This window comes from Geotrypetes seraphini, chromosome 2 (genome assembly GCF_902459505.1).
Source record: "Geotrypetes seraphini chromosome 2, aGeoSer1.1, whole genome shotgun sequence".
NCBI classification, from domain to species: domain Eukaryota; kingdom Metazoa; phylum Chordata; class Amphibia; order Gymnophiona; family Dermophiidae; genus Geotrypetes; species Geotrypetes seraphini.
Genome location: NC_047085.1, coordinates 422,216,597 through 422,242,019, shown reverse-complemented (window position 1 = coordinate 422,242,019; position 25,423 = coordinate 422,216,597). Strand labels below are relative to the sequence as shown.

Here is a 25,423-nt window from a genome sequence, read left to right as displayed (position 1 = left end):
ACACTTCCAAAAAAATGGCAAACGGTAGAACATGCCTGGTCTTTTTTCAAGGACACGGTGAGCGAGGCACAAAATCTGTATATCCCCAGATACAAAAAGGGGTGCAAAAGGTGTCGAACAAAAGACCCTGCGTGGATAACAAAAATAGTGAAGGTAGCGATTGGCAATAAGAAAAATTCATTCAGGAAATGGAAAAAGGACAAAACTGAGGGGAACTGGAAAGAGCACAGGAAGTATCAAAAAGAATGTCACCGTGTGGTTCGAAAAGCCAAAAGAGAATATGAAGAGAGGCTAGCCAGGGAAGCACGAAATTTCAAACCGTTCTTTAGATATGTTAAAGGGAAGCAGCCGGCTAGGGAGGAGGTGGGACCACTAGACGACGGAGACAGGAAGGAAGTGGTGAAGGAGGAGAAAGAAGTCGTGGAAAGACTTAACATGTTCTTTTCGTCTGTATTTACAAACGAAGACACAACCATCATACCGGAACCTGAGCAATTCTTCAATGGAAATCAAGCAGAAAAACTAACATCCATGGAAGTGAGCCTTGAAGATGTGCACAGGCAGATAGAAAAACTAAAGACTGACAAATCCCCGGGTCTGGATGGAATCCATCCAAGGGTTTTAAAGGAATTAAAGGAGGAGATAGCAGAACTACAAGGCAGTGGCTGCTGCCAGAAGGATGCTGGGCTGTATAAATAAAGGCATAGCCAGTAGAAGGAAGAAGATGTTGATGCCCCTGTACAGGTCATTGGTAAGGCCCCACTTGGAGTATTGTGTTCAGTTTTGGAGACTGTATCTGGCGAAGGACATAAGAAGACTTGAAGCGTTCCAGAGGAGAGCGACGAAAATGATAGGAGGCTTGCGCCAGAAGACTTATGAGGAGAGACTGGAAGCCCTGAATATGTATATTCTAGAGGAAAGGAGGGACAGGGGAGATATAATTCAGAATTTCAAATACTTGAAGGGTATTAATGTAGAACAAAATCTTTTCCAGAGAAAGGAAAATGGTAAAACCAGAGGACATAATTTGAGGTTGAGGGGTGGTAGATTCAAAGGCAATGTTAGGAAATTCTACTTTACGGAGAGGATGGTGGATGCCTGGAATGCGCTCCCGAGAAAGGTGGTGGAGAGTAAAACTGTGACTGAGTTCAAAGAAGCATGGGATGAACACAGAGGATCTAGAATCAGAAAATAATATTAAATATTGAACTAAGGCCAGTACTGGGCAGACTTGCACGGTTTGTGTCTGTGTATGGTCGTATGGTGGGGGATGGGCTGGGGAGGGCTTCAGTGGCTGGGAGGGTGTAGATGGGCTGGAGTAGGTTTTAACGGAGATTTCGGCAGTTGGAACCCAAGCACAGTACTGGGTAGAGCTTTGGATTCTTGCCCAGAAATAGCTAAGAAAAAAAAAAATTTAAAATTTAAATTGAATCAGGTTGGGCAGACTGGATGGACCATTCGGATCTTTATCTGCTGTCATCTACTATGTTACTGCAGCAAATTTGCAACCTATCCCTGAAAACAGACGTGATCCCGGAGGTTTGGAAGATAGCCAATGTCACGCCCATCTTTAAAAAGGGATCAAGAGGTGACCCAGGAAACTACAGACCGGTGAGTCTGACCTCGGTTCCGGGGAAAATGGCGGAAGCACTGATTTAAAGAATACATCGATGAACATTTTGAAAGAAACGAACTTCTGTTAACCAGCCAACATGGTTTCTGTAGGGGGAGATCTTGCCTAACAAACTTATTGCACTTCTTCAATGGAATTAACAAACGGATGGACAGAGGAGACCCCATAGACATCATATACCTAGATTTCCAAAAAGCCTTTGTCAAGGTGCCTCATGAATGTCTACTCCGGAAACTGAAGAACCATGGGGTGGGATGGATCAAAAACTGGTTGGCAGGTTGGAAACAGAGGGTAGGGGTGAAGGGCCACTACTCGGGCTGGTGGAGGGTCACGAGTGGTGTACCGCAGAGATCGGTGCTTGGACCGCTACTATTTAATATATTCATTAATGATCTAGAAACAGGGACGAAGTGTGAGATAATAAAATTTGCAACGACACCAAACTATTTAGTGGAGCTTGGACTATAGAGGACTGCGAAGAATTGCAAAGGGACTTGAACAAACTAGGGGAATGGGCGACGAGATGGCAGATGAAGTTCAACGTTGAGAAATGTAAAGTATTGCATGTGGGAAGCAGAAACCCGAGGTACAACTATACGATGGGAGGGATGTTATTGAATGAGAGTACCCAAGAAAGGGACTTGGGGGTAATGGTGAACATGACAATGAAGCCGATGGCACAGTGCGCAGCGGCCGCTAAGAGAGCGAATAGAATGCTAGGTATAATCAAGAAGGGTATTACAACCAGAACGAAAGAAGTTATCCTGCCGTTGTATCGGGCGATGGTACGTCCACATCTGGAGTACTGCGTCCAATATTGGTGGCCGTACCTTAAGAAGGATATGGCATTACTCGAGAGGGTTCAGAGTAGAGCGACACCTCTGATAAATGGGATGGAAAACCTTTCATATGCTGAGAGATTGGAGAATCTGGGTTCTTTTCCCTGGAGAAGAGGAGACTTAGAGGGAATATGATAGAGACTTATAAGATCATGAAGGGCGTAGAGAGGGACAGATTCTTCAAACTTTCAAAAAATAAAAGAACAAAGGGCATTCGGAAAAGTTGAAAGGGGACAGATTCAAAACAAATGCTAGGAAGTTCTTCTTTACCCAACGTGTGGTGGACACCTGGAATGCGCTTCCAGAAGACATAATAGGGCAGAGTACGGTACTGGGGTTTAAGAAAGGGTTGGACAATTTCCTGCTGGAAAAGGGGATAGAAGAGTATAAATAGAGGATTACTGCACAGGTCCTGGACCTGTTGGGCCGCCCCTTGAGCGGACTGCTGGGCACGATGGATCTCAGGTCTGACCCAGCGGAGGCATTGCTTATGTTCTTATGTTCTTAAAAATATCATGGTGGATGCCCATAAGAACATAAGAATAGCCTTACTGGGTCAGACCAATGGCCCAGTAGTCCATTCTCATGGTGGCCAATCCAGGTCACTAGTACCTGGCCAAAACCCAAGGAGTAGTTTCCTTCACCTCCCTTGTTAACCATGCTGACTATCATTTGGCCTTCCTTCTTCCTTATGTAATACATAGAATATATCTTGTCTGGGCTTCCAAGACGATATTTTTTAATAACATCCATACCTAATGTACATTTTTGACCTTTGCAACTATACCTGTAAGTTTTTTGGGTTTTTTAATCATTCTCATTTTATCAGATTCTCTTGTTTGAAGGTTAAATTTTAATATATTGGATTTCTTGTTTGTCTCACAAGAGTCTTATACAGGGGCATCATCGCATCCTTTTTCCTACTGGCCATTTCGCTCCCTATGCACCTAAGCATCCTTCTAGCTTTCACCATTGACTTTTCTATCTTCTTTGTCCACCTTAAGATCATTACATATGATCACATTCAAGTCTCACTCCATTTTCATTCTTAAAGATTCTTTACCCCCTAAACTACCATTCCCTCAGGTTTTTGTCTACCCTTGAGTATTGCGTTCAATTCTGATTGCTGTGTCTCAGAAAAAGATCTCAAAAAAAGAATTAGAAAAGGTTTAATAACATTGGCTTATCCCAGCCAAGTCATCAATGGTCCAACCAACAATTGTCTCCTCTGGACAGTCTCTCTCTTAGTGGGAGCTCTCCTCCTGGGCCCCACCCTTCTGACTCAGCAGAATTACATCAGTCTCCCAGAGTGCCTCAGTACTGACCTGTAGAACTCGGGGCACTCTGGGACATGTTCACATCTAGCGCCACCTTCTGCCCAATGAGCCCATGTTGAGAGAAAACCCCTGAATCTGTTGCATACGTATTTGCTATATAAGGTACTATTGGTAAGTCCTGCTTTTATGTGCGAGTATTTAGACGTTGCCACATAAGCCATGTCAATAGTGCATGCAAATATGTGTGCCTAAGTGTTGGCAGTTGGGTGTGCAAGTGATACATTCTATAACCAATGCATGCAACTGCTATTAACACCCACGAACCAGTCATGCTCTGCCCACATATTTGACCTATTTGCAGTTGCATGCTATAGAATTTTGGTGCTAACTTTTATAGAATAGGGATGTAAAGCAGTTATACACATACATACAAATTAATGTCGGTCAGTGTTTGTTAAAGCCAATTAATGATAGCTTTTGCCAATAAAGCACAAATTGCCTCATTAGGTTATATGTGTAATGGATGGTATTGTATGAGTAGGTATGCACTATATATGGAATTAGGGTTTAGATTTTATTTTGATAGTTGATTGTATATTTTGTATTGTGATCCACTTTTATGTAACTTATATACTAAAGTTAGAATATCAAATGTAATAAAGCCAAATCATAATAATTACAGTACTAATTCTGAAATTGTTCATAGTCTTTGAGCTTCTTGTTCTGTGTATATAGATGTGTTAGATAAATATTTACTTGGTAAAAAAAATCATAATACAGTAGTTGCTTTTCAATAACTATAGGTGTGTCATTGGCAGACAGTTTGTTCTTTGGATTTGTTGCATTGTTACCTGTGGTCCTGAGCAGCATTACTTTTCCTTACTTGAATCCATTCCTCTTTAGGCTAAAAGGCGAAGATACCTTGCATTAGAAATAATTGGACAATTTTTATACTGCCTGCCTGCTTATTTTCAGAAGATGGCCCCAGTCTTGCTTTTTGCTTTATTTGGAGATAATGTTCTGGGAACATAAAATTTGGATGGGACTGGAAAATCGTGTACCAAGAGCCTAATTAACTAGATGGCGCTACCATGTGTCCACATTTTAACCCTCATTAGCAGTAGATAAGTCACTTTTTATAAAACCAGACCTGTGTTAGTGAAGGTTAATGTGGTAGCGCACTTAAATCTAACACATAGGTTACATATGAATAGCCTTACTGGATCAGGCCAGTGGTCTAGCCTAGAATCCAAGTACAGTACCTGGCAAAAGACCACATAGTAGCAGCAGTCCATATCACCTATCCAGGGCAATCAGTGGCTTCTCCCATGTCTGTCTCAACAGCAAACTATGGACTTTTCCTCCAAGAATTTGTCCATACTTTTTTTTTTTTTAAACCAGCTACATTAACAGCTCTTACCACATCCTCTGGCAATGCATTCTAGAGATTAACTATTCTCTAAGTGAAAAAAATATTTCTTCCTATTGGTTTTAAAAGTATTACTCTGTAACTTCATCGAGTGTCTCCTAGTCTTTGTAAAGTTTGTTGCAGTAAAAAATCGATCCAGTTGTACCCATTCTACACCACTCAGGATTTTGTAGACTTCAATCATATCTCCCCTCAGCCATCTCTTTTCCAAGCTGAAGAGCCCTAACCTCTTACTCTTTCCTCATACGAGAGGAGTTCCATCTACTTTATCATCTTGGTCGCTCTTCTTTGAACCTTTTCTAGTACCGCTATATCTTTTTTGAGATAAGGAGACCAGAACTGAATGCAATACTCAAGGTGAGGTCGCACCATCAAGCAGTACAGAGGCATTATAACTTTCTTAGTCTTGTTTACCATCCCTTTTCTAAAAATTCCTAGCATCTTGTTTGCTTTCTTGACCACCGCCGTACTTTGGATGGAAGGGTCCACGATGACACCCAGATCTTTTTCTTGATGCTGTCCCCAAAGGTAGTTCCTAGCATCCGATAACTATGATTTGGATTATTCCCAATGTGCTTAGCTTTGCATTTGTCCACATTAAATTTCATCTGCCACTTGGACGCCCAGTCTTCCAATTTCCTAAGGTCTTCCTGCAGTTTTCACAGTCTACATGTGTTTTAACAACTTTGGACAGTTTAGTGTATCTGCAAATTTAATCACCTCACTCATAGTTCCAATTTCCAGATCATTTATAAATAAGTTAAATAGCACCGGTTCCAGTACAGATCCCTGCGGCACACTCCTGTTTACCCTCCTCCATTGAGAAAAATGGTCATTTAATGCTACCCTTTGTTTTCTGTCCGATAACCAATTCTTAATCCACAATTGAACATTGCCTGCTATTCCATGACTTTAATTTCTCAGGAGCCTTTCATGAGGAACCTTGTCAAAAGCTTTCTGGAAATCTAGATGCACTACATCAACTGACTCGCCTTATCCACATGTCTATTCACACCTTCTAAGAAGTTAAGCAAATTGGTGAGGCAAGACCTCCCTCGGCTGAACTCATGCTGACTCTGTCTTATTAAATCATGTTTGCCAACATATTCCACAATTTTATTTTTTTATAATTGTTTCTACTATTTTGCCCGGCACTGAGGTCAGGCTTACCAGTCTGTAATTTCGCAGATTTCCCCTGGAACCTATTTTAAAAATTGGTGTAACATTGGCCACCATCCAATCTTCAGGTACTGCAGACAATTTTAATGACAGGTTACATTTACAAATCTACATGTATTTCCATAAAAATTATATCAATACAAAAGACAGGCTCAAAAGCTGGAAAATGTTTATACCCTTGCAATTCTCAAAGGAAAAAATATACCCATATTTTGCCTTTGAAATCTTGTCCAAAGTCTCTGCATTGAAACTGATGGTTTGAAAATTTATAGCATGGCTTGCTAACTTTGGTCATATTTGGTGTGCATTTGCATATACATATGTGCATTTTAAGTACAGATTGCATTTTCTATGAACTATATACATTTTGTTTTAATTCTCCATGGTTACTACCATGACTAGTGACATATCAACTAATATGACTCTTTCTTGGTTTGTCCACAATTACACAAAAGATAATGTTGGTTTTGCACTGTGCTTACTTGGGTATTCTGAATCAGAGTAGTGTGCATTAAACAAATGTTATTTAATACATATCTCATTTTATTCAATGGGACTTTTATTAACTGCACTAATGTGCACTGACATAACACACATACCTCCCTAATTCTATAAAAAGTGCTAAAAATTATGCTTGTAATTTTGGTCATGTACCCAAATTGTGCATGCAATTTAATTGAATAAGATAATTAGCACCAGTAATTGGCATTTTAACAAGTAATTATTGACATTAATGAAAATAAATTAAGAGTGATGCGCATAAATTTAGCCATGAGTCAAAAAAGGGGATGTAGAAAATGGTGGGGAATGAGTGTTTCGGGGGTGTTTTTTTTAAATTACACATGTATTTACAGATTAGGGACTCCATGCTTAAATTTAGGCATATCCATTACAACAGTCAAAAGAGGACAGTCAAAACAGTTCTCATAGTTCTCATAAAATATTATGAAGACAATAACTTAATGAAATATCCTGCTTGATAAATTGCACACTTGTCTCTTTTAACCAAGAACCGTCAGACACAGATTTTATAGAGTTTCACAGCTGCTTTGCTTCCTCATAGGTTCTGGTGTTATGAAATTTATTATCAATTTTTTCTTCTTAAATATTCATTTTATATAAGTAGTAGAATAAATTATAACATATCTGTAGCTCTGGTCAGGCATATCACCAACTTTAGACCAGCCGTTACTGGCGGCGTTCAGTAACGGCTGGTCTAAAGTTGGTGATATGCCTGACCAGAGTTACAGATAAGTTTTATAATTTATTCTACTACTTATATAAAATGAATATTTAAGAAGAAAAAATTGATAACAAATTTCATAACACCAGAACCTATAAGGAAGCATAGCGGCTGTGAAACTCTATAAAAATCTGTGTCTGCTATACAATAGAATGCCACTTCTGACGATTCTTGGTTAAAAGAGACAAGTGTGCAATTTATCAAGCAGGATATTTCACTAAGCTATTGTCTTCATAATATTTTATGAAAACTGTTCTGACTGTCTTCTTTTGAATGCTGTAATGGATATTACTGCCTAGATACGTCTAAGTTATTTAAACCAGTTTAGTAAATTTAGGCATAGGCACCACATTTTCATTGGTGCAAATGGCCGCACCTAATTTAGTCGCATTTCCCAGGCTTAAACACTATTCTATAAACCGCGCCTAACTTTAAGCATAGCTTATAGATTAGAGCTTTTTATTTTGGTGCCAATTTTTGTTATATAGGGTTTAGCGATTCGCCCTTAATTTGAGGACAAACGATATACGGTAAATGCTTTTCTACCTATAGAAATAGCCCTCCATGCCATTTGCTTCCCCATGTGTGTAACCTCCCTAACCTTATACTTATTCCTCTCTTTCAGTCCTCCTCTCTCCCTTTCTCATGTGTCCTGTGGAATGCTCATTTTACCTTCAACAAACTGCCCTGCATTCATGATCTCTTTATTTCCCAGTCACTCCACCTGCTTGCTCTAACTCGGGGGTGTCAAACTCAATCACATAAGGGGCCGAAAGCTAAAACATAGGCTAAGTCATGGGCCAATATTTTATTAAGATACTTAGAGGGTCCTTTTATAAAGGTACGCTAACCGATTTAGCACGTGCTAAATGTTCACCTTAATAAAAGGACCCCATGCCGTCTCTGTGATGTAAACAAAATAAATAAAAAAGACTTTTCCTCTCTCTTTTAGGTCCTAGTTCATGCTTGCTATCTTAACACCAGCTCTGGCAGGATGCACATTTCAAATATGACATATTGTAATCACAGAACAGAAAATAAAATTATTTTTTCTTTTTGTTGTCTGGTCATTATTCAAATCATGTTGGTCCCAGGCTCTAGTTGTCTTCTGATAACTCGCTTGCCAGGGTCTCCTGCCCATTTGTCATTTTATTCTTTCTCTATGTAAACCATCCATTTTCCATCTCTGTCCTCCCCTTCTATTTCCCTTCTCTCCCCTGGAGGTCTGGCATTTTTCATCTCCATCCCCGCAGCTGCAGCTATGGACCCCACCATCTCCAGATCTACCATCTCTTCTTTTCTCAACTACCTTTTCATCCGGCATCTCTCCCTCCTTCCCCACTACCCCAGGGTCCACCATCTCTCCCTTTCTCTTCCCAACTACCCTCCTATCCAGTATCTCTATCCCCCCTCCACACCATCCCTTATGTCCAACTTCTCTCCCTTTAGATATCAGGAATATGATGCCAGAGTTGACATGTTTTGGGACCATTTTGAGACTCCAAATTGGCTTCAATTTTTAAAATTGTTTAATAAATATACCAAATCAAATTGTTTGTTAGACGATTGTCCCTCAAAGATTATGAAAGTAGCAACATTCGATTTTAAAAGGGACTTATTCAATTGGCTAACTGTTGTACTTACTAAGTGATTATTTTATCATGAATTGGGATATATTTTGATTACATCTATTCCGAAAGATCAGAAGATATCAGCTGCCCTGAAATCCAGTTATAGACCAATAGCGAGTATTCCCCTGTTTACAAAATTAATGGAAGGATTGGTGAATCTAGACTTAGTGAATTATCTGGACAAATTTAATATCCTTAATGAACATCAGTCAGGATTCAGAAAAAGTTATAGCACAGAGACAGTTTTAGCGTCAATCCTTGACCAATTTCATGATCTTTTCGGTATAGGTACTAGCGCTTTAATCTTGTAATTGGATTTTAGTAGTGCTTTTGATCTGGTGGACCATGAAATATTGTTGAACTGTTTGGATGCAATGGGACTCTCGGGAAGAGTCTGGACCTGGTTTCAGGGTTTCCTGACAAAACGATCTTATCAAGTGGTCTGTGACAGTAATTACTCTCATCCTTGGAGTAATCTCTCCGGGATACCTCAGGGTTATCACCTACGCTATTTAATATCTATGTTTCGTCATTAGGACAGCTACTGCAAAATTTAAATTTTTATATATATGCGGATGACATTTCTATTTTAATTCCTTTGAATGATTTAACCAATGATATTTTAAAACAAATTTCTCATATCATGACTGAGATAGAGCAATGGACAATCAATTTTAAATTGAAACTCAATTCAGAGAAAACAAAATTTTTCCTGGCTAGCCCTAAAGATAAAATAATCAGACCATCATTTTGTTTGAATGGTCATGACTACCCGATTTCAAAATCTATAAAAATACTGGGAGTCATACTTGATTCTCAGCTAACCATGGTAGAACATACGAATTTAATGGTAAAGAAGTGCTTTTTTGCACTCTGGAAATTAAAGACCATAAAAAAATACTTTGATCCACTATCCTTTAGACTATTAGTACAGGTATTGGTCTTATCTATACTGGATTACTGTAATATTGTTTATTTTGGGGCACCAAAGAAAATCCTGAGAAAACTGAGAATAGTACAGAACACAGCTGTCCGATTGATATTTGGATTGAGGGAAAAAGATCATATCAGTCCTTTCTATCGTCAGTTACATTGGCTCCCGATAGAGGCATGAGTACTATTCATATTTTCTTGTATCTGTTTTAAGTTGATTGGGGAATTGCCCCAACTTATCTTTTTAACCCATTTTATGTTATACAGCCCAATGAGGACAACTAGGAGTTCTAATGTATTTGTTTACCAAAAAATTATTGGCGGCAGATACAAGACTTTTTTGGATAGGACCCTTGCATTCCAGGCAAGTAAGCAGCAGTCCTGGTGGGGTAATTGCATCGGTGGAGTCATAATGTCTTATGGTGCATTTCGAAAAGTAATTGAGTCAGCGTTGTTTGACAAATCCATTTCCTAAAAGTGGATATCAGGGTTAACAAAAAAATTTTACACTGAATATTGTTAAGTAATGTGTTGTATTTGTAATTACAGTGGTGCCTCGCATAACGGACGCCTCGCACAGCGAACGCTGCGCACAACGAACTTTATGTCTTGATCCGTACAACGAACTTCGTTTCACACAACGAAGTCGCCCGAGCTGCATCCTTCCGCGCAGGCACTGCGCTTAACTGCCCTCTCTCCGCCTGGTTCCCTCTTGCCCCCCCGACTCCCCGACACGATCGGGGCAAAAAGGAGCCCAAGCCCTCTTGCCCCGCCGATTCCCCAACTCCCCACACAATATCGGGCCAGGAGGGAGCCCAAGTCCTCCTGGCCACGGCGACCCCCTAACCCCACCCTGCACTACATTACGGGCAGGAGGGATCCCAGGCCCTCCTGCCCTCGACGCAAACCCCCCCCCCCCCCAACGACCGCCCCCCCCCCCAAGAACCTCCGACCGCCCCCCCAGCCGACCCGCGACCCCCCTGGCCGACCCCCACGACACCCCCAACCCCCTTCCCCGTACCTTTCTGTAGTTGGCCGGACAGACGGGAGCCAAACCCGCCTGTCCGGCAGGCAGCCAACGACGGAATGAGGCCGGATTGGCCCATCCGTCCCAAAGCTCCGCCTACTGTTGGGGCCTAAGGCGCCTGGGCCAATCAGAATAGGCCCGGGAGCCTTAGGTCCCTCCTGGGGGCGGGGCCTGAGGCACATGGGCCCAACCCGACCATGTGCCTCAGGCCCTGCCCCCAGGAGGGACCTAAGGCTCCCGGGCCTATTCTGATTGGCCCAGGCGCCTTAGGCCCCACCAGTAGGCGGAGCTTTGGGACGGATGGGCCAATCCGGCCTCATTCCGTCGATGGCTGCCTGCCGGACAGGCGGGTTTGGCTCCCGTCTGTCCGGCCAACTACAGAAAGGTACGGGGAAGGGGGTTGGGGGTGTCGTGGGGGTCGGCCAGGGGGGTCGCGGGTCGGCTGGGGGGGCGGTCGGAGGTTCTTGGGGGGGGGCGGTCGTTGGGGGGAGGGGGGGTTTGCGTCGAGGGCAGGAGGGCCTGGGATCCCTCCTGCCCGTAATGTAGTGCAGGGTGGGGTTAGGGGGTCGCCGTGGCCAGGAGGACTTGGGCTCCCTCCTGGCCCGATATTGTCGGGGAGTTGGGGAATCGGCGGGGCAAGAGGGCTTGGGCTCCCTTTTGCCCCGATCGTGTCGGGGAGTCGGGGGGGCAAGAGGGCTTGAGCTCCCCTTTGCCCCGATCATGTCGGGGAGTCGGGGGGGCAAGAGGGCTTGAGCTCCCCTTTGCCCCGATCATGTCGGGGAGTCGGGGGGGCAAGAGGGCTTGAGCTCCCTCTTGCCCCGATCGTGTCGGGGAGTCGGGGGGGCAAGAGGGCTTGAGCTCCCTCTTGCCCCGATCGTGTCGGGGAGTCGGGGGGGGGGGCAAGAGGGCTTGAGCTCCCTCTTGCCCCGATCGTGTCGGGGGTGCCAGGGACCACACGGAGTCACCCACCGTACCACCCGATTCGGGTAAGCGCAGGTATCGGTGGGTGGCTTATTTGCGGGGGGGTGCCTTATTTTACATTTTTTTCTAAAAAGGGGGGGCTGTCTTATTTGATGGCCCTGCCTTATCATCGGGGAAACACGGTAGAAAAAAAAAAAAAAATGAACAGTTAAGTCCCAGTTTTTGCCGCTGAGACTCTGCCCTCTCACTGTAAAATTAGACTCTACTTAGTCTGTCTTTAAATTTAAAAAATGTGTGTTGTTTTAAAAAACAATTATGTTTTTAGATGTATCTAAATAAAAATAATAACCAAAAATTTATCTTTTTTTATGTCATCTTAGCATATTTTATGCTACAGAACGAATTATTTTTTTTAACATGTATTGTTATGGGAAAACGCGTTTCACATAACGAACTTTTCGCATAACAAACTTGCTCCTGGAACGAATTAAGTTCGTTGTGTGAGGCACCACTGTATCTGTATTTCACTGATTGTCCAGCCTTCTTCTGTGTAAATCGCCTAGAAATTGTTTGATTATGGCGGTATAGAAGAATAAAATTATGTTATGTTATGTTCCTTCCGTCCCTCCATCTCAGTGTCCACCATCTCTCTCCCTTTCCTCTGTTTTTAGACCCATTATTTCGTCTCCTCCCCCCACCTTCAGTCTGGCACATGCACATCTGTTTGGACCCCTTCTTCCCTCCCTCTGTGTACTTCTACACCATGGCCCGCCATTGCCCCCCCTCCCCGAAAGCCTGAATGTTTTTCCCCTTCTTTACACCAGGGCCCGCCTTCTTTCTATCCTAAGCCTAACCGGTCAACCTTCAAAACAGCCTGCAGAGGATCGCCGGTGCTGTAGCAACCCTAGCAGGCTGCTGTCGGCCTCCCCAGCATTTTCCCTCTCATGCGGTCTCACCCTTCCTCTGACATACGGGACCGCAGCAGAGGAAACGTGCTGCGGAGGTTGACGGCAGCCTGCTAGGTTCGATACAGCACCAGTGATGCTCTACTACAGGCTGCTTTGAAGGTGAGACCGGGAAGCCGGGAGGGAGGGAAGGAAGAGAGGGCCAAATAGCGGGCCAAATCTAATTGCCCTGCAGGCCAGATTTGACACCCCTGCTCTAACTGAAACATGGATTTTCCCTGAGGACTCCACTGCAGCTGCAGCCCTCTCCCATAGTGGCTACCACTTCTCCCATACACCTCATCCTACTGGTCGAGGCGGAGGTGTTGGACTTCTCTTTCCTTCTTGCAGATTCCACCCTCTTCAATCCCTCAGCTGTTAGTGATCTGTAACCTGTCGCTAAAATCGTCTATAGCACCTGAAGATTGGAGGGTGGCCAATGTTCCGCCGATTTTTAAAAAGGGCTCCAGGGGAGATCCGGGAAATTACAGACTGGTAAGCCTCACTGCGATACAGGGCAAAATAGTAGAAACGATTATAAAAAATAAAATTGTGGAACACGTAGACAAACATAATTTAATGAGACGGAGTCAGCATGGGTTCAACCGAGGGAGATTTCGCCTCACAAATTTGCTTGACTTCTTTGACGGTGTGAATAAACATGTGGATAAAGGTGAACTGGTTGATATAATGTATCAAGATTTTCAAAAAGCTTTTGATAAAGTTTCTCATGAGAGACTCCTGAAAAAATTAAAGAGTCATGGGATAGGTGGCAAAGTTCAGTTGTGGATTAGGAATTGGTTATCAGATAGAAAACAGAGGGTAGAGTTAAATGGTCATTTTTCTCAATGGAGGAGAGTAAACAGTGGAGTGCCGCAGAGGTCTGTACTGGGACCGGTGCTATTTAACTTATTTATAAATGATCTGGGAATTGGAACGACGAGTGAGGTGATTAAATTTGTTCAAAGTTGTTAAAGCGCATGCGGACTGTGAAAAATTGCAGATGGAACTTAGGAAATTGGAAGACTGGACATCCAAGTAGCAGGTGAAATTTAATGTGGAGAAATGCAAAGTGATGCACATTGGGAAGAATAACTTGAATCAAAGTTACCGGATGCTAGGGTCCACCTTGGGGGTTAGCGCCCAAGAAAAGGATCTGGGTATCATTGTAGACAGTACGATGAATCCTTCCGCCCAATGTGTGTCAGCGGCCAAAAAAGCAAACAGGATGCTGGGAATTATTAAAAAAGGGATGGTTAACAAGGCTAAGAATGTCATAATGCCCCTGTATTGCTCCATGGTGCAACCTCATTTGGAGTATTGCATTCAATTCTGGTCTCCTTATTTCAAGAAAGATATAGTGGCGCTAGAAAAGATTCAAAGAAGAGCGACCAAGATGGTAAAGGGGATGGAATTCCTCTCGTATAAGGAAAGACTAAAACGGTTGGAAAAGAGATGGCTGAGGGGAGATATGATTGAAGTCTACAAAATCCTGAGTGGAGTAGAACGGGTACAACTGGATTGATTTTTCGCTCTTTCAAAAATTACAAAGACTAGGGGACATTCGATGAAGTTACAGGGAAATACTTTTAAGACCAATAGGAGGAAATTTTTTTTTCATTCGGAGAATAGTGAAGCTCTGGAACACGTTGCCAGAGGATGTGGTAAGAGCAGATAGCATAGCTGGTTTTAAGAAGGTTTGAACAAGTTCCTGGAGGAAAATTTTGTTGTTGAGAAAGATAAGGGGGAAGCCACTGCTTGCCCTGAATTGGTAGCATGGAATATTGCTACACCATGGGTTTTGGCCAGGTACTAATGACCCAGATTGGCCACCATGAGAACGGGCTACTGGGCTTGATGGACCATTGGTTTGACCCAGTAAGGCTATTCTTATGTTCTTATATTCACTCCTCTACCTCTGCAGATAGCAGTCGTTTATTATCCCCCCAATAAGTCCCTTTCCTGCGTTCTCACAGAATTTGACTCTTGGCTTTTGGGTTTCCTTGATTCATCTTCTCCCTCCCTCATTCTTAGGGATTTTAACTTTCACCCTGATGATCCTACTGCCTTAACCTCCTCATTTCACCTCCAGTTATGCTCCGCTACCCCCACTCACCAGGATGGCCACTGCCTTGTTCTTATCTTTTTCTCCAATTGCTCTCTCTCTAACTTCTCTATCTCACTGCTCCCCATCTCTGATCATCATATGATAACCTTCACAATTACTCACCCTCCTACTCAGCCACACCCAGTCACCTCCAACAGGTTTCAAAATCTTTAAGCCCTCAATCCTTCCATGCTCTCAACCACTGTTTTATCTCTCCTTGCCTCCTCTATGTTATCCAAGTTTGTCCACGAGGCTGTCTCGTGGTACAACTCTAATGTCTCCTCTGCTTTGGACACCCTTGCTCCCCCTGTTCCCCACTTTGTCAGGCATACCAAACCTCAACCTTGGCTCACTCCCAGTATCTGTTACTTATGTTCCTGTACCTGTTGTGCCAAGTGCCTTTGGCTCAAATCTCGCACACATGCTGACTTTCTTCACTTTAAATTTATGCTGACCTCTTTTAATTCTGCGCTGTCAAGGGTCAAGCAAGACTACTACATCCAACTAACTCCCTTTCTTCCAACCCCCATCACCTCTTTGACACACTGAACCCCCTCCTCAAAGCGCCCCTCTTTCTCCCTCTCCCCAGACTATGGTTGATTACTTCCATAACAAGGTTCACAAGATCGTCCTTGAATTCACTACAAAGTCACATCCTTCTCCCCTACCCACTCTCCTGATCTTCAAACTCACACCACTCTGTCATCCTTCACCCAAACAACTCAGGAAGCTCCTCTTGCCTAGTCCCACCCTCTCATCCCTGTGTCAGTTACCGCTGACTTTCTTCCTTCTCTGAAATCACAGAGGAAGAAACTGCACAACTTCATTCTTCAGCCAAGCCTACTACATGCCCCGCAGACCTTATTCCCACCCCTGTACTTGACCCTATCTCACATACTATTATCCCTCCCATCTGCCATATCCTCAATATATCCATTTCCACTGCAACTGTCCTTGCTGCCTTCAAACATGCGGTAGTTAATCTGCTTCTCAAAAAACACTCACTGGACCCCACCGGCCCGTCCAACTATCACCCTGTCTCCCTTCTTCTGTTCCTATCCAAGCTACTTGAGTGTGCTGTTCTCTGTTGCTGCCTGGACTTCCTTTCAATTCGACAGATTCTTGATCTTCCACAATCTGGCTTTCGTCCCCAACACTACACAGAGACTGCCTTCACCAAAGTCTGCAGTGACTTGTTCATGGCCAGATCTAAGGGCCTTTACTCGATCCTCATCTTTCTTGACCTGTCTGCTGCCTTTGATACTGTTAATCACAGCTTGATACGCTGTCCTCGCTTGGATTCCTCAAATCTGTCCTCTCATGGTTTGCCTCCTACCTCTCCTATTGTACCTTTAGTGTTAGTGGGTCCTCTTCTGCTGCCTACCCCGCTAGCAGTTGGCGTACCCCAGGGTTCTGTCTTGGGACCTTTTCTCTTCTCTCTCTACACCTCTTCCCTCGGTGCCTTGATCACCTCTCATGGCTTCCAGTATCACCTATATGCTGCTGATGATTCCCAGATCTACCTCTCTATACCCAAAAGTTCAATCTAAAGTAGAGAGTTGCGCAGGGACAGAAATCCCACCCATCCCCGCCAACATCCCACCCCGTCCCTATGAGGAATCCCTCCGTCCCCACAAGGAATCTCCTCCGTCCCCACCCATCCCTATAAACTTCAGAAATAGTTATTTCATTTAATTATGCTACTGAATTAAAAGCTCTGGTAGAGACTCATTTACAAATAAGCAAAGACACTTTATTAATTTGGAAATATTAATTGGGAAGAATACATACTTTGTAAATGGGTTTCTACCAGAGCTTCTAATGTAAATATAAAATAGAAATACTCAGCTAATGAGGACCCCCAAGTTTTCAGCTGAGGACTTCCTCTGCAGTTGGCCGGGGGGTCCCTTTTGCCAAGCTTGTAGCGTCAGAGTCACAGATGCTGGCACCTCAATGCCTCATGGATGCTGCCAGCGACTGCTGCGCTTGGTGGAGGGGAGTTCTGGCCATCTCTAGAGGAAGTCCTCTGCTGGCAGTGCTTGGGGATCCCCACTAGCCTCATCAAGGGTCAGCTAGTACTTCAACACTGTAGAAATAAAAGCAGAAATGCATTTCCTTTTCTTTTGAACACAATACAAAGACATCTGTGACATACATTTCCCAAAGTTAACATATTTTAGTCAATAAATTATCCCAGGACAAGCAGGCAGCATATTCTCAACATGTAGGTGACGTCACCGACGGAGCCCCCTAGCGGACGTTTTCGCAAGCAGACTTGCTCGAAGACCTTCAGGCTTGCGATTTGCCCACACATGCGCGCATGCCCCTCCCGCCCAGCCTAGGGCATGCATCTCCTCAGCGTGTTCTCAGTTTAGTGTTTTCTGTGGAGCCAGAAGCACTGCTCCCTTGCTGCGCAATCTCGTTGTCCCTCTTGCACCGTGGCTTTCTTTATTATTTTCATTTAAGTCGCTGTGCTCGCGTCTTTATTATTTTCCTTATTTTTCAGTTCATATATTTTGACCGGGTTCCTGGTCCTTCCCTGGCCGTCTGGCCTCGCAGGGCCGTGGCCGTGTTTTTTCTTATGTCCCGGTCTCGTTCCGGATTTAAAAACTGCACCCAGTGTAACCAGGTTATTTCTATCACCAATCCCCATTTTTGGTGTGTTGAGTGCCTGGGTGTAGAACACCATGCTGAGTCGTGTCCCTGTTGTGTGACTCTTCAACCGCGGGCTCTTCGTCGTCGGGTAGCCAAGATTCTTCAACTCTTTGGCCCCTTGGATCCTGCGGGGCAGGCCTCGAGCTCGGTCTCGGCACCCTTATTGGGCGCCTCGACCTCGAAGTCCTCGGCCTCAGCTCCCTCGTTGGGTGTTTCAGTCTCTAAATCCTCGGCCTCGAAGGCTCCGGCCTCGGCCTCTTCTGCTACTCCGGCCTCAGGTAAGTCTCCTCTTTCCTCCTCAGGTGTGCCGGCAAAGAAGCTTTCCTCTGAGTCTCATGTCAGCGCCGCATCATCGGTGTCTTCGAGACATCTTTCTAAGCGTGTCTCCTCACGTAGGGAATACTCATCCTTGAGGTCGCCCCCGAAGGAGCGCACTGCTGCACCCTTGACCCACCTTCCTTTGGTCTCGGTGCCTATGTTCGAGGACATGCTTAAGGCTATTATTACCACACAGTTTTCCTCAGTGGTAAGCCAACTAGTCCCGACCTCGATGCCTGTGGCTTCGGTCTCGACCCAGTCGCAGTCTGCCCAGCCTGAGCGTCCCCTCGTTTCTCGAGGCATCACCCGCAAGACTCGTCGGGTTCCCTTGAGCGATTTTTCCTCCCCTGAGGCGCCGAGGACTTTTCTGGAGTCCAGGCCGGGGGCCCGTGTTTCCCCCGCTACTGAGACGAGGCTTGCCTCTTCTAATAAGCCCCGGTCTTCTCCGCCCTGTTGGGGCAGGTCTCCAACCTCGAGACCATCTACGCACACGTTTGTCCTCGAATTGGACTCTAGTGTTTGTTCCCCATCGCGAAGCTTGCCAGCTTCTAAGGGGCCTCCTTCGAAGCCGGTTGGGGATTTTTTCCTATACCCCATCTTCTCTGAAGCTTTCTCAGCGCTTTCCCCAGACTCCGGGGTCTTCCCCGGTCCATTTGGCATGGGGCCGTTCTTCAACGCCTCCTACACGCCGTAGTCGAACCTCTTCTGTCTCCCATTAATGGGACTCTGAGGCTCCGGCTTACTATTCCAGAGAGGTTTCTCCCTCTTTCTCGGCTGCGCCCTGATCTCGGTCGGAGTCTCCTCCGGAGGATGAATCCTCTTCTCGGACCTCCTCCTTTTCTCGTTTCATCTCTGACATGGGCAGAGCTCTGAAATTGGATCTTCAGTCCGACTCCTGCTTTACGCAGGAATACCTGGCGGAACTGGGAGTAGACAATGTGCCTCGGGAAACACTTTGCCTTCCCTTGCATCAGGTTATTCGGCAGACATTTCTCCGGAACCTGGAGACACTTTATGCTGTCACAGCTATTCCCTCCAAGTTGGAGTCCCGTTACCGGACTACCCCCGTTAAAGGGTTTGAGGGTGCTCAGCTTTCCCACCAATCCGTAGTGGTTGAGTCTTCCTTGAAGAAGTCTAACCCCTCAAAGGTCTATGCTGCTGTCCCCCCTGGCAGGGAGGGCCATACGATGGACAAATTTGGTCATCACCTTTATCAGAACTCGATGATGGCGAACCGTGTCCTCAACTAGTTTCTTCTTCTCATCCTACCTTCGGTTCTGTATTCATGCCCTCTGCTCGTTCCGGGAGGTCTTGCCAGAGCCTCGGCGCCAGGAGTTTCGTCTCCTTGTAGAGACCCTCTCTCAGCTCCACCTGTATATGTTTCAGGCCTCTTACAACTCCTTTGAATTATCCTCGAGAGTCGCAGCATTTGCGATCGCTATGGGTCACCTCACTTGGCTCTGGCTTGTGGATATGGATCCGAATCTACAGGATCGTCTTGCCAATCTCCGTGTGTGGGTCATGAACTCTTCGATGATTCCATCGAGGCAGCCACGAAGCGCCTCTCGGACCATGAGTGGTCCTTTACGTCTCTGGTGAAACTTAATGATTAAAATCTTCCGCATAGCCAATCTAACTTTCTTTGTTAATCGTCATTGTCTCCCTTCCTAATGTACTTCCCTTGAATTATTGAATTTAACAATGAATGTAACCATTAAATAACTTCCCTTTTGTTTTATTATCATATGTAGAAATATTTCCTAAATGTATTGTTATCTGTTTAAATAAGTTTACTTTTTTTTACCCAAATTATTGTATGTTTGAATGATATATTACCTAAATTTTTGAACTATTTGTACATCGCCTAGAATTCTTGAATAGGCGATAAATCAAACTATTTAATAAACTTGGAAACTTGGAATATAAAATTCCTCTTCTGAGGTATCCACAGAAATCCACTCCTGCTTTCTCTAGGCCTCCTTCAAAACGGCCTCCGCAGCAGCAACAACGTCAACCTAAATCTCGGCTGCCAGCCCCGGCCAAGTCCGGGCCGTCCTTTTGACAATTCCAGTTCGAGCCTTCGGGCTCCCTTCCTCATGGAGCCTTCCCCATTTCCCATCGGGGGTCATCTCCATTATTTCTTTGCCCAATGGGAAAATCTTACCACTGACTGTTGGTTACTGTCATCAAGGAGGGGTACTCCCTCCACTTCCATCGCGTAACCCCGGACCTGCCTCCCAGAGAGTTTCCTTCTGCTTAGTCTCAGCTTCCTCTCTTTCTGCAGGAAGCTCAGGCACTTCTTCGCCTGCGGGCGATCGAGGAGGTTCGCCAGGCACAGTGGAACTCCGGATTTTACTCCCGGTACTTTCTGGTACCCAAGAAAACGGGGGATCTGCGTCCAATCCTGGACCTCCGTGCTCTGAACAAGTTTCTGGTACGGGAACAATTCAGCATGCTCACCCTTCCCACGTTGCATCCCCTCTTGGACGAGGGGGACTGGCTGTGCTCACTGGACCTCAAGGAGGCGTACACGCACATTCCGATACATCCGGCCTCTCGCCAGTATTTGAGATTCTGGGTGGGGGATCTCCATCTCCAGTATCGTGTTCTTCCCTTCGGCCTGGCGTCCTCTCCGAGGGTCTTCACGAAATGTATGGTTGTGGTGGCTGCGGCCTCCAGGTGTTTCCCTATCTTGACGACTGGTTAATCAAAGCGTCCTCTCGCAATGAAGTCCTGCGAGCGACGGAACAGACAATCTTGCTCCTTCAGAGTCTCGGCTTCGAGATGAACTTTCCCAAGTCCCACCTCTGTCCGTCCCAGTCTCTCAAGTTCATCGGAGCGGTCCTGGACACTGTGTGTCTCCGCTCCTTCTTGCCTCGGCCTCATCAGGAGATCCTTATCTGGTTGTGCCGAATGGTGACCCATCTGCACTCTGCGCCGACTCGGCTCATGATGGTCCTCCTAGGTCACATGGCCTCCACGGTTCACGTGACTCCTTTTGCCAGACTTCACCTCCGTATTCCTCAATGGACTCTGGTGTCCCAGTGGAACCCGGTTCGGGATCCTCTCTCTCGACGCATTGTTGTGACTCCTTCGTTGAGGAAGTCTCTCCATTGGTGGATGCTCTCTTCCAATCTTTCCAGAGGTTTTCTATTCCATGCTCTTCCTCCGCAGAAGGTCCTCACGACGGTCTCGTCGACCTATGCTTGGGGGGCTCATCTGGACGGTCTGTACACCCAGGGTCTTTGGTCCTGAGTTGACCGCCTTTGTCACATCAATCTTCTGGAGCTTCAAGCAATTTTCCTCGCTCTGAAAGCTTTTTGTCATTTACTTCGTGACCGAGTAGTGCTGGTTTGCATGGACAACCAGATTGCCATGTATTATATCAACAAACAGGGGGGCATGGGGTCCAAGTCCCTGTGCCAGGAGGCAATGCGGCTCTGGGATTGGGCCGTCCGCTGCAACATATTTATTCGAGCTGTCTACATTCAGGGCCATCGGAACTGTCTGGCAAACAAGTTGAGTCGTCTTCTGCAGCCTCACAAGTGGTCTCTCCACTCCGTAACCCTATGTCAGGTGTTTGCTCGTTGGGGGACTCCGGACATCGATCTGTTCGCGTCCCCCCTCAATCACGAGTTGCCCCAATTCTGCTCCAGGGTTTACACCCCTCTCAGGTTCGAGGCGGATGCTTTCCTTCTAGATTGGATGAACGCGTTCCTGCATGCGTTCCCTCCATTCCCTCTGATTCTGCAGACTCTCATCAAGCTCAAGTCTTCGCATGCCACCATGATTCTGATAGCTCCTCAGTGGCCCCGGCAACCTTGGTTCTTCCTTCTGTTGCAACTCAGTACCAGGGAGCCTCTTCTTCTTCCTATATTTCCTTCTCACTCCCTCCTTATGACAAAAAATTCTCCTCTTTCTTCCATTCCCTGTGTGTACACAACCATCTCTCTTTCCCGCTCACTGACACACCCACACCCAATTCTCCTTTTCTATTCATTCCCCCACCCCAGCATCTCTATCCCTCCCTTCCTCTCTCCCCAGTTCATGCCTTCTGTGTCCAAAAACGCATTCCCTCCCCCACTTCAGCATCTCTTTCCCTCCCTTCCTCCATCCTCTCTTCCAAGTTCATGCCTTGTGTGTCCAAAAATGCACTTCCTCCCACCCCTTCATTCGAGTCCAGATAACAGCAGGGGTTGGAGGCAGCCTGCAGCTGGTGATGTCATCCAGTAGCCCGGTATGGATAGTGGTAAAGTCACTTTAAGCTTTTAGCAACACTTCAAGACATTGTGCATGTGCGAGTTCCTACCTGCCCAACGCTGGCTTGCAAGGTTGTTACTTTTTTGTTTTCCATGGAGCAAAGAAGACATATCTCAACTTAGTTTCCTTGAATTTGCCTTCCCACTTCACTTTTTTCTGTTATTTTACTTACATGTTCATTGGGTTTTATTTTCTACTTTATTTTAAAAAAAAAGAGAGAGAGAGAGAAAATAAAACTAAGTTTTGATGTCAAGAGGCCTTTAGACATCTTTTCTGCCCCTGCTGTCAGCGTCGTTTTTTCAGCCTTATTTTTACTCCACCACAGTATCGTCCTCTCTGGCTTGTCCTGACTCTGGGGCTACCTAAAAAAGAAAAACTACCAGAATGTTTTTCTTTTTCTTTTTTAGAAATATTACACTTGAAGTAGCCAACCTGGAAGTCTTCCCCCGAAGTCAGAGGCAGCGGCTGAAGTGTCAGGTAGGAGGGGGTAGATACTGGATGTAGGAGGTGAGAGGAGACAGACTAGATAGAAAGGAGGAGGGATCAGACACACTGGATGAAAGGGGAAAGATAACAGACAAGCTGGAATGCCTGGGGCGAGATAAAAAGATACATGATGGATGTAAAGAAAAAGAGAGGGGAGGAAGACATTGAATGGAAGGGAGGGGAGGGGGAGGATACGGATGGAAGGGGGGAAAGAGAAAGATGGGGCAGACACCGAATAGAAGGGAGAGAAAGAGAAATGAAGCAGATGCTGGGCTGAAAGGGGGGAGAGAAAGATGGGCAGATTCTGGATGGAAGGAGGAGAGAGAAAGGTGGATGATGGATGGAGTGACAGGTGGCAGAAAGGAGGAAGAGAGGCGACAGCTCAGATGCTGGGCAGAAGCAGGAGAGAGAGGGGGCAGATGCTGGATGGAAAGGAGAAAGAGAGAGAGGGCAGATGCTGAATGGAAATGGAGGAGAGGGAAGATGCTGGGGAAAAAAGAGAGAGAAAGGGCAAATGCTTGATAGAAGGGGAGCAGAGAGAGAGAGGAAAATGCTGAATGATGGGAGAGAAAGATGATAGAATTAGTGACAGACTAGGAAATAAGAAGAAGTGGAATAAGAAAGCCAGAGTGAAGGAAAGAAATGGCAAGTTTTGGTAGTCAGAGCAGACCATCCAAGCTCACAGGGCTTCAGAAAGCTGGATCATTCTGGTAGCGGCAGAGCAGTTTTCATCCTCGCTTGCTGCAGTCCAAGATCCCAGGTTGCAGCTCCTTGCTGGGTTTTTGCAGCTTCAGCTCAGCAGCCTTTGTCGTCCAACGATCTCCGCTCAGCTCTGTGCCACAGATCGTGGCTTGTGCAGCAGAACCGGGCCCTGCACGCTGTGCATGAGCAGCGAAGTTAGCTCATTTCGGGTTTGTCCCGGGGGGGGGAGGAGGAGGACTCTGTCCGCCCTCTCTAGCCTGCACGTGACACCTCTCCCACGAATCAGCAAAAGTCTCTTGTCATGTTGGCATGGAGCTCAGAACATAGGCACACAAAATCTGTGTGCCTACATGCTGAGATCACTGCCTACGTGACAGAGACTGTAGCTGTTGATTCGTCGGGACTCGGGAGCTCAGCTTGGCGCCGGACATGGACCAGAAATTAGGTAGGCCTTAGGATAGGAACCCCGGGAACATCCCCGTGGGATATCCATCAGCCTTGGAGTCCCGAGGGAGTCCCGAGGGCCTGGTAGGGGGCCCGTGGGAGTCCCATCGACCTAGAGGGGGATCCCCACGGGATTCCCGCGATCCCCGTTCCCATGCAGACCTCTAATCTAAAGTCCAAGAAAAAGTCTCTGCCAGTTTGGCTGACATTGCTGCCTGAATGTCCTGCCATCATCTGAAACTAAATATGTCCTAAACCCTCTGCTCCTCCTCCTCTTTTAATACTGTCATTGTTCCAGTCTCCTCTGCTCACAACCTTGGAGTGGTCTTCGATTCTGACCTCTCATTTTCTACGTATATCCAACAAGCTGCTATGACCTGTCGCTTCTATCTCTTCAGTATCAACAAAATTCACCCCTTCCTCTCTGAGCACACTACCCGGACCCTTGAGCATGCTCTCATAACCTCACGCTTAGATTACTGCAATGTATTCCTAACTGATATCCCTCAGTGTTGCCTCTCCCCTTGCAATCAGTGCAAAACTGTGTTGCGCGACTCATCTTCTACCAACCTCGCTACTCTCATGTCACCCCTCTTCTTAAGTCACTTCACCGGCTCCCTATCTGCCATCGCATGCAGTTCAAGATCTTATTGCTGACCTACAAGTGTGTTCATTCTGCTGCTCCTCACTTCTCTCTCCTTATACACCTCCTAGAGAATGCCGTTCGTCAGTTAAGTCACTCTTAGCATTACCCTTCTCCTCTACTGCCAATTCCAGACTTCGTTCTTTTCATCTAGCTGCCCCCTATGCTCGGGATAAATTACCCAAGTTTGTCTGCCAAGACCCTTTCCTTACCTTGTTTAAAAGCAGACTGAAAACCCACCTTTTTGATATAGCCTTCAATCAATAACTCTACTGCCCACCAACCCAGCCAGCAGATTAACCATTCCCCTAAACTGTATCCATGACATTCTGTTTGTCTGTCTTGTCTGTTTTGATTGTAAGCTCTTCTGAACAGGGACTGTCTTCTTTGTTACTCTGTACAACGCTGCATACATCTGGTAGCGCTATAGAAATAATTAATAGTAGTATAGATGTTCTGTACAAGAGTATCCTCACTTGGCAAAACAATGCATGTAACAATTGGAGAAAAACAATGCACACTTTTTTCATCTGTGTCAAGATGGATACACCCACAGCTAATGGCTCAGAACAAAGGGTGTTGGTTATGTGAAACAATAAGAGTAAAACTGTGATAGTTCATGTTTTGGGTTGTTGTTTTTTTATTAAATTTAAATTACTTAGAGCATTTCAGCAACTGGATGCAGACTAGTGTCATAAAACAGCTGTATTTTATAAATTGTGTGTTTTTTTGTTACTTTTTAAGAGGAAAAT

At 45.4% G+C, this 25,423-nt stretch overlaps 1 protein-coding gene across 7 annotated transcripts in view; it reads left to right on the top strand.

Moving 5' to 3' along the window:
• Nucleotides 1-25,423, top strand: part of AKAP9 (A-kinase anchoring protein 9) — a 409,648-nt gene that overhangs the window by 205,864 nt on the left and 178,361 nt on the right. The gene's annotated exons all lie outside the window — the stretch shown is intronic.